Raw genomic sequence first — 10,297 nt, forward strand, 5'->3', positions numbered from 1 at the left:
GGTTTCTATATCCATACAAGTCTGTGGGACACAATTTAGCCCAGAACCAATTCAGTTCCAGCCTGGATTCGTGGATCCCAATCTCAGGCCCCATTTGGAGTTGGGACCATAGTGGACACAAGCAGGGCCATCTAGACAGCACATTTTTCTTCCAGTTCCTGAGACCTGATGCTTAGCGTTACTGTTGGTGTCTTTCTTCATATTTGCCCTTACGTCCAGCATTGCTTGTAAATCATTGGACTTGGATTCCTGAAATCAGGGTTCCTTTCTTGAAGCCTTAATTAACTTGGAGTAGTGTAAGTAGGATGGTGACCCCAGCAGAACTTTTAGCTTCCTCAGGATAAGCAGTCTCTGCATCTACACTTACTGTCCTCTGAGGGCAGGATGTGAGGATTCGACAGAGGCTTGATCATAAAGGACCTTGTAGCTTCTTTCTGGTTCTTTTAAATCTACACCTGGGAAAGCCAGCTTCTAGGTCATGAAGAAACTCAAGCCCTTGTGTCTTGAGAGGTCCATGTGACATCAGAACCTCCTGCTTCGTATAAGTGAATTATATTGGAAGCTGTACTTTTAGCCCCAGCCAAGCACCTTCTGAGACACCCAGAGCCACAACACTCAGAACACTGAAACTTCAGACCCAGGATTGTGAGGCAACAAATGTTTGTTTAAAGCCACTTGCTTTGGGAATTATTTTTACCTAGAGGTAGATAACTGTTATTCTCTCCTTGCCCAGGTGAGTATGGGAAAGATTAAAGGATTAAAGAACTTTTGAATCTTTTTTTAGAGAGAAAAAAAGTTCTTTATTTGCAAGAAGATCAAGCTGAATTTTTGAAATTTGGTAGAGACAACAAAAAAGAAAAAAGAAATCTCTAGAAAAAATCATAGAACAAAACCATGTCTTAGAGAAATTGGTGTGCTGGTTAGTTTTTGTTAACTTGACATAAATTTAGACATATCTGAGAAACAATCTTTTTTGAGACAAAAGTCTGTGTAGTCCTGGCTGGTACTTGGTATGTTCCCCAAGTTGGCCTCAAACTCCCAGAGGTCCGCCTGCCTTTGCCTCCTGAGTTCTAGGATCAAAGGCATGTACCACCATGCCCAGCTTGGGAAGAGGGATTTTTTTTTTTTAAGGTATTATCTTTTTGCCATATTTATGCCTGGTTCCCACAGAGGTCAGAAGAGGGCATTAGACCTCCGGGACTGGGACTATAGGCAGCTATGAGCCGCCATGTGGGTGCTATGAATTGAACCTGGGTCCTCTGTTAGAGTAGCCAGTGTACTGAACCATCTTTCCAGTTCCCCTCCCAACTCTTAGTTAAGTGACATCAGAACTACTGCTCTTGAAACAGGAAATGGTTGTTTCCGGTGTGATAGCACATGCCAATGATCCTAGCCTTCAAAAGGCTGAGGCAAACTGGGTATAGTGGCACATGCCTTTAATCCCAGAGCTCTAGGCGCAGAGACAGGTGGATCTCCTGATTTCAAGAACAGCCTCTTCAAGACATTGGGGCTACACAGAGAAACCCCATCTGGGGTGGAGGTGGAGCTGAGACAGAAAGTAAGCTCAAGATCATAAGCTACGAAAGCCAAAAAGGAAGGAGAAGGAAGGTAAAGGGATAGAGAAATAGAAACATAGAGAAACATAGGCTCTGGGAATGTGAATGTTCCCGAAGTTATAGAAATGCTGGTAGACCTGGTATAGTGTCTTGGACATGTAATGCCAGCTGAGGATTAGCAGTTCCAGGTCATCTCCCATCCTCAGCTCCACATAAAGTCATTTAATTTTTTAATTATCTGTAATATGCAGGTGTACATGTGAGGTCAGGGGTCAACTTTTAGGAGTCAGTTCTAATCTTCAGCGGAGGTTCCAGGCATTAAATTCAGGTTACCAGACCTTTAACACAAGTACTTTTCCTCACTGAGCCAAGTTCCAGACCACCCAGGGCAGCATGAGGAGACCTTGTCTCTCTGCCCCAGAAAAACAAACTACCTCAATGAGCCATCTTGCCTCCGTAATGAATTTGAGACCATCTTGAGCTTTTTGAGATCCAGTGGCGAAACAAGGCTAAGTTGATTCTGATAAATGTTGTAACACTGATGAACTTTATGTCAAAATCACAAAAGGATGAGGAGACAAAGCAGAACAGTGGCTCTCAGGCCAAAGTAGAGGAAGTGGGGAATTGTTTCCTGTCGGCTACGTTGTTTCTGTTTTAATAAATGTTAGCTGCAATCCTCAGTTACCCAGATCATCATCAGCACTGCTAATCTTCTTAGAAGCCAACAATTATTGGTTGCAAAGAATAAAGCTGACTGAATAAATAAAGGCAATAGTCCACCAGGGAATGTGTTGAAAACTCTAGGACTCACAGTCTCAAAGGTCAGGACTTCCAACCACTAGAGTGATGCAAAATCTACCTGAAATTCCCTGGGACCTCAGGCAGCTGCAATTGGTTCCCGAGGTTGTGTCCAAATTCCCAGGAGAGCATCTAGTCAGCTTAGTCAGCTGTTCTGCCCCGGTCCTGTCAGTGGAACAGACAGGTAATGCTATGTACAGGACACCCACTGTAATGAGAGAAGAGCGCTTCCTCTTTTAAGGATTCTGTTCATGGAATTGGAGACTGCCTGTTTGAGTAGCCAAGTTTGCAATTTCTTTTTTTTTTTTTTTCCTTTTCTTCTTTTTCGGAGCTGGGGATCGAACCCAGGGCCTTGTGCTTGCTAGGCAAGCGCTCTACCACTGAGCTAAATCCCCAACCCCCCAAGTTTGCAATTTCATTCATACTGCCTTTATCTAAGTTACCTTTTGTCTCAGAACTAGGGTCGTGTCTGGGTTGCAGACTGGCAGTTGGCTAGAATATACAGTCCTGGGTTTGATCCCCAGCACCACAAAAACAAGATGTTTTCTTCATAGTACTTGTGTGTGAAATTTACATTTACTATTTTAAAATATGAAGATTTCGGCTGACAGGAAGTCTGTTATTCTTGGTTATAAACACAGTACCTGGTACATTGCTTAATACACAATAGGAAATTAAATTATATCTCATGAATAAAGTGTTTGAAACCTTCATCTGTCAGACCAGTTCTTTCAAAAGAATCAATATCATCAACTGGCTTAACTGTTAAATCTGAAGTCTCCCAACATCACTTCCTCCTATCCAGGAAAAAATTCTCACTTGCGAGATCTGTTGCAGATAGCTGTCTGGCCCAATGCCCATGGTTTTTGAGTCCTGATATCTAGAAGGAAATGACTTTGTGAAAGACTAAAGTGAAGTATGTCTAGGAGGGATGGTTCGATCTGTAGGGAGACCTGAGTTATAACTTCAAACTTTAGGGCTCATTATATCAAGGAGATTATATCTGAGTGCTAGCTTTTAGATAGACAAATCCAGGTTCTAACATGCTTAAACAGGATTTCTTTTTCTCACATAGCTGAAAGGTCAGTGGTAAACTAGGTTGTGGGACTGTTGGCTTAGTGACATCAGCAAGGGCCAGGGTCATTCCACTACTGCTCTCCTGGCCCTAGATCTTGAGCAGCCTCTGCTCAGTCAGCTGCCACTTCCTTCTCATCTGCTGGGGAGAGTGGTTTTCTGTGACTGCCCTGAAAGCAAAGCCACATCTACCGGCATCCTCCCCCAACTCAACTTCCTATTTTTGTGCCCATCACTACTAGAGAAGAGAGCATTCCCATACATCAGTCAGACTCGGAGATGGAATAGGGTCTGTTCAACTGGGTCTGCACCCAAACCAAGTCTGGATTGGTTTAGTGAAGACAAAGGTATGGGTGTTCTGGGGTAGGTAAAAAGCCTTGAAATGTTTAAAGCAGAGAAGTGACATGATCAACTTTGCTTTGGGAAGGTTATCCCTGGCAGCATGCTAAGAAGATATTAGAACATGACTCCAGGGTACTAATTGGGCATGAATGAGGTGGGTTCTTGGTGAGACAACTGAGTTTTCTCTTTGTGGGCTAGGAGGGCCTGTATTAGAATTCTCAGAGAAACAGAACCAGGTGGACATGGTTCTGTAAAAAGAAACTTGGTATAAGGTAGTGTTCTGACTAGTTTTGTGTGTCAACTTGACACAAGCTAGAGTCATCACAGAGAAAGGAGTATCAGAGGAAATGCCTCCATCCATGAGGTCCAGCTGTATGGTGTTTTCTCAGTTAGTGATCAGTGGAGGGGAGGCAGAGGGCCCAGCCCATTGTGGGTGGTCCCTGGTCTAGTAGTCCTGGATTCTGTAAGAAGGCAGGCTGAGCAAACAAGCTGTATCCCTCCATGGTCTCTGCCTCAGTTCCTACCTTCAGACTCCAACCCTGCCTGAGATTCCTGTCCTGGCTTCCATTGATGATGTACAGCAGTATTTATGTATAAGCTAAATAAACCTTTCCTCCCTAACTTGCATTTTGGTCATCTGACTTTCTTAATCTCCCAATTCCAGTTCTAATCCTCAAGAAACACCCTCATAGACACACCCAGGAATTTCTAACTAGCTACTATGGCCCTTAACATAAGATTCGGTAATAGGGGGTTGGGGATTTAGCTCAGTGATAGAGCGCTTGCCTAGGAAGCGCAAGGCCCTGGGTTCGGTCCCCAGCTCCGAAAAAAAGAACCAAAAAAAAAAAAAATAATAGCCATGTAAGGGCCTGATAGATCTGCCTGTCTGCTTTTCTGACCTCATTCCTGGCTTGCCCCATCCTCTTTTTCTCTGATCTTTGGACACATCAGCCTTCTTTAGACTCTTGGGCATTCCTGCTTCCTTCCTGCCTTTGCTCATGCTGTTCAACCCCACCTTGACTCCTCATTCTTAACCTTCTGATCATAACTCCAATGTCAACAACAGGAAGCCACTGACTTTGAGAGCCTCCTTGTAAACCCTCACCTGGTTCTCTATAGTATACAGCTGGACTTGATTATGGAAATGACTGAATAATTAGGTCTGCAGCCACTTGTTGGAGTCAGATTGTGAGGTCTACAAGTGCAGGAGGTTCATCTGCCTTGTCCAACACTACACCCAGTGCTGAGAATGTAACTGTTCACCCAGTAGGTAGTCAGTAAGCACCTACTCAGAGCAGGTGATCAAAAGGTACGAGTGAAGGCCCAGATACAAAGGCTGGGGACGCTTGTCTAGCATCTGTTGATCCTGTCATGCCCAGGCTTAGCAGTAATCAACCTTACTCACTAAGCCTTGGTGGTACATGTCCAGTAGGTGAAGAAAAACAAAGGAGCTGGAGAAAAGAGAGGGACTGGAGAGATGAATGGTACAGTGGTTAGAAGCACTGGCTGCTCTTCAGAAGACTCAGGTTCAATTCCCAGCACTCACATGGCAGCTCAAGCATCTGTAAGTCTAGTTCCAAGGGATCCAGTGCCCCTTCCGGCCTCTGAACACATACAGACATACATGCGGGCAAAACACCCATTTACATATAAAATAAAAATAACGGAAAGAAATCCTAGACATACGTCTGACTGGATCAGGTGTCAAGAGTGGTAATCGAGGTTAGTCGTTATGTTTAATTAGAATATGGTTCACAGTGCCTGAGAGCTTCGTATCATTGTGGTTACTATTTTTGTTAATAGATATGTGATATGAACATGACTGCCAGGTTTTTAAATTTAGACAGCAGAACAGATTAGGTATTTTATAAGATCTTGGAATTTCCAACTTTACCTTCAGATCTGGGCAAATTGTTAGGGTGCCAGCCATTCATTCTAAACCTGGACCGTAAACTCCACCCCCTACCTCTGTTCTCCCATGCTGGCTGCTATAGCATAGCATAGCCCCGACAAAGGATCTTTTCTGCCTGGAGAACACCTCACCTCCTTTGGCTGGGTCTAATCTTGTCCTCACTCATTTGTGGAACAAACATTGGGTGCCAGGTTCAGAGGTTAAGTCTGAGGGTGTTGAGGGAAAATAAGACAGGACCTTAACTATGGGTACCACCCACCTAGGTTTGTCACCTTATTTATTATGTATTTCTGAAACTGGGCTTCTTTGTAGCCCGAGGGAGCCTTGAACTCTCCCTTTTCCTACTTTCTTGCAAGTGTTGGAATTCTACATATATGCTCACCACCACATCCACTGTTAGCCTTCATGATTGATAATTGTTATCAATTGTCCTGTTTGTTTGTTTGTTTGTAAGACAGGGTCTCTCTGTGTAGTTCCCTTTATCTTAGCTGGCTATGTAGACGAGGCTGGCCTCTAACTCACATAGATCCTCTGCTTCTGCCTCTGCCTCCTGAGTGCTGGGATTAAAAGTATACACCATCATGCCCAGCTGTTAACGCTTTTAAAAGTGAAAAAGCTAGGGCTGGAGAGATGACTCCAGGGTTATGAGTCGTGCTGCTCTCACAGAGGACATGTCTCCCAGCACCCACGTGGTGGCTCACAACTCTCTGTAACTCCAGTTCTAGAGGAACTGATGTCTTCCTCTGACCAACTTGGACAACAGGTGTTCCTGCACACACACAGCAATAATAGTAAAGATAAAAAAGAAATAGAGGCCTGAGCTGTATGTAATGGGACAACCCTGTCACCCTAGCAGCTCAGAAAGGTCACAATGAAGTTGGAGCCAGCCTGGCCTACACTGTCTGAGGAATGGGTAAAGCGGGGAGCCTATAATTCCAGGAAGCCAAGAAAAGAGGGTAGCAGACTGTTGGAGTAACGTGAGCCACACACCTGGCTCCTGATCCATTTCCCATTATCACTAGGATTTGTGTTGGGAAGAAAAATGGAGAGTGTCACACACACCAGACACTCACTTTACCATACCCAACCATTAGTGTGGTATATTTGTCACAAGGAAAGAACTAGTACTGTACATTTCATTAGCTGAAGTCTATTTATTGGATTCCCTTTGTTTTACCTTTTTTTTATTTTTTTTTTTAAAGAGTAAGACCCTGGCACCCAGGCTAACCAGGAAGCCCCAATCCAGATGCCTTGGTGCTGGGATTGCAGACATGTGTTACCACAACCAGCTCCCTGGTTTTTACTGAAAGTCTCCTCTTCCCATATCCTGCTCCATGACACCACATACTAGTGCCCCAGGCTTGTCTCCACAGGGCCAGGCTCGAATGCTTTTGGGGTTTTAACAAACCACGAATGCAATTACCTTATCCTTTTACAGAGCTCTGGTATATAGCGAGAATTTTGCTTTTATTTATATTTTTAAAGATTTATTTATTTATCTTACGTATATGAATGCACTGTTGCTCTTTTGAGACACACCAGAAGAGGGCATCAGATCCCATTACAGATGGTTGTGAGCCACCATGTGGTTGCTGGGAATTGAACTCAGGACCTCTGGAAGAGCAGTCGGGGCTCTTAACCACTGAGCCATCTCTCCAGCCTGCTTGCTTTTTTTTTTTTTTTTAAAGCAGAAATATTTGTAAGAATTGGTTTTCTTTTTAATCCCAGGTGTGGGATATGGGGGCTGCTTCTGATTGTCCACAACAGGTGACTATGATTTGCCTTGTGCTCTAGCAAGGGCATGGTGGTTTGGCCAGCTGCAGATAGTTTTTGCCAGTGTGTGATGTTTGGAATTCTGGGGACTTTACAGAGGATATATAAATGCTAGAGGCCTGATAGGGGAGCTGCTGGTTGGCTGTGGTTTGTTGAGGTTCGTTGAGGTTTGTTGAGTAGTCCACCAAAAAGAGACAACAACAACAAGAAGAAATTAGATATCCTGCCAGCAAAGATCAAACTTAACCCCAAGGAACTCAGCATCACTAATCAGCAGGACATAGTCTAATGATATAGACAGCCCCTTTCCCCTCTAGCCTTCTTTCTCTCCTATCTAGTGTTGGGGGTTGGGAGGGTGGAATAGGGTGGTAGAAAAAAGAACCAGTCCTCTTGGGAAGACAGCTGCTATTTGCCTTCTTGAGGGGCGTAGTTGCAGAAATTATAGGAATTACATGGAAGTCTCTTCAGGAGAAGTAAGTCACCTCCCTCCATGCATTCAATTTAGATCCATTTAGATCAGGATCGACTTGTGCATATTTATCTTATCTTAAAGGTTATAATCCAATATAACTCTTTTTTTTTTCCTGTTTGAGACAAGGACTATCTAGGTAGCCTTGGCTGACCTGGTGCTCTCTATGAAGACCACTGGCTTTGAATTTAAAGGTCTGCCTACCTCTGCCTCTCAAGTGCTAGGACTAAAGCCATACAACACTAAGCCTGCCTTGCATTTTGCTGCTCAAATTGTGCTAGCCTTGGACATTAAAGAGCTCTTTCCTGTGATCCTTATCACCACTACCTCTGTTTTGTATGCCTGAGCTTGAAGCCAGGTTCTTATGCATGCTAGGCAAACACTCTACTACTGAGCTACATGCCCAAACCTAGAACTTCCTTTCTTTTCTTTTGGTTTTTTGAGACAAGGTTTCTTTGTGTAGCTGTCCTGAAACTCTCTCTGTAGACCAGGCTGGCCTTAACTCAAAGATCCACCATATTCTGTCTCCTGAGTGCTGAGAATAAAAATGTGCACCACCACTGCCCAGCTAGAATTTCTTTTCTTTCATTCTTTCTTCCTTTCTTTCTCTCTTCCTTTCCTTCTTCCCTTCCTTCCTTCCTCCTTTCTTCTATTCCTCCCTTTCCTTTTTGAGACAGGTCTCCCTAGCAGCCCTGGTTGTTCTGGAACTCTTGTAGACCAGGCTGGTCTTGAACTCACAGAGATCCTCCTGCCTCTGCCTCCAGGTGCTGGGATCAAGGGTATGTACCCAGTCCTAGAATTTTCAAGAGATGAACTGTTAGGAATAATGAGGGGAAGAGTTTTTTTAAAAATGTAATGATGGGGACTGGGGCTCAGCTAGGACAGTGCTTGGCCACCATACACAAAGCCCTGGCTGGGTTTGATCCCTTGCACTGTATAAACCAGGCATGGTAGTGTACCCTTGTATCCTCCATTACAGGTCACATTTGAGTCTAGCCTAGACTACAGGAATCCTGTCCTTTAAAAAAGAAAGATGATGAAGAAACTGGTGAGATTTTTAAAACTACTTCAAAGGAGAATCCAAAGAACAGTCTCCAGACTAAAAATATGCAAATGGACGTAGAACTGGTTTTTCCACAGGAAGGGGCTTGTGTGTTGTCTGGACAGTATTCATTTGCAAGTCTATGGATAAGAATAATTCCCCATTGTTTTCAATTATCAACAATTTGCAGAGATGTGAAAGGATTCCCAAAAGACCCGTCAGGTAACAAGATAGATAGGATAACGGCAACACAATTTTGTTTTAAGAATAAAAATTTCCTTACCTGGGTACTGTAGTGAAATAGACCCTCACTCCTTGCCTGTGCTGAAGCCCTAACCCCCATTGTGATCTTAGAGGCTGGTGAGGTGACCAGGTTTACGTGAAGTTCTGAGGGGCGAGGTGCCCCCACTCCCGTGAGATTATAATCCGACAGTTCTGCTGCTGCTGTAGCGGCTCAAGCCTGTAATTCCTGCACTTGGAGGGATAGAGGATTGCAGGGGTAGTGAGATCCTATCTCAAATCCCAGAAACTCAACAAACACGACTGGAGGGCTGTTTTCTATCTCTTCTCCACAAGGGAGGACGCAGTGCAGGCAGAATCCAGAACATCTGCAGCAGCAAGAAGGGGGCCTTCTCCAGACTCCCTGACGCCAGAGGCATCGAGCTTCCTTCCAGTCAACAGAGACAAATAAGTGTCCATTGTTAGAGACACCAGTGTGGGCCGTTTTATTGCAGCAGCTTGAGTTGTCTAAGAAGAACAACTAGGTGAGCATAGAACCTGCACACAGAGAAAGTCTCTCGTCACGTGTGCACGTGTGGAGTTTCATGATGCTAGCGTTAAAGATTGCTAAGGATACCAGCCTGTCAGCTTTGTGGATAGAGTTAATTAGAAACTGAGCTACATCACACCAAGTGTCCTTGGTTTTTGGTTTGTTTGTTTGTTTGTTTGTTTTTGATATGGGGGGTCTCACAGATATAGGCCTAGATTGGCCTCAAACTCAGGATCCTCCTGCCTCATCCTTCCTAATGCTGTGATTATGGTAAGAACCCCTGTGAGCAGCTTCTTTGTTACTTACTTGATACAGGGTTTCACTGTGCAGTCTGACTCAGTCTTGCCTCAGCCTCCCAAGTGCTAGGTTTACAAGTGTGTACCGTCATGGCCAGAAGAGCAAATGTCCATTTAAACATAAATATTTGGAGGCCTCTCAGGGCTTGGTAGGTAAAAGTGATTGGCCTATAAGCACATAATGGTATGAATTCATCTTGAGAATTCATGTAAGGGTGAGAGGAGAAAACCAATTCCACAACACTGTTCTCTGAGCTCCACAAGCA

Source organism: Rattus rattus, chromosome 2 (genome assembly GCF_011064425.1).
Source record: "Rattus rattus isolate New Zealand chromosome 2, Rrattus_CSIRO_v1, whole genome shotgun sequence".
NCBI classification, from domain to species: Eukaryota; Metazoa; Chordata; class Mammalia; order Rodentia; family Muridae; genus Rattus; species Rattus rattus.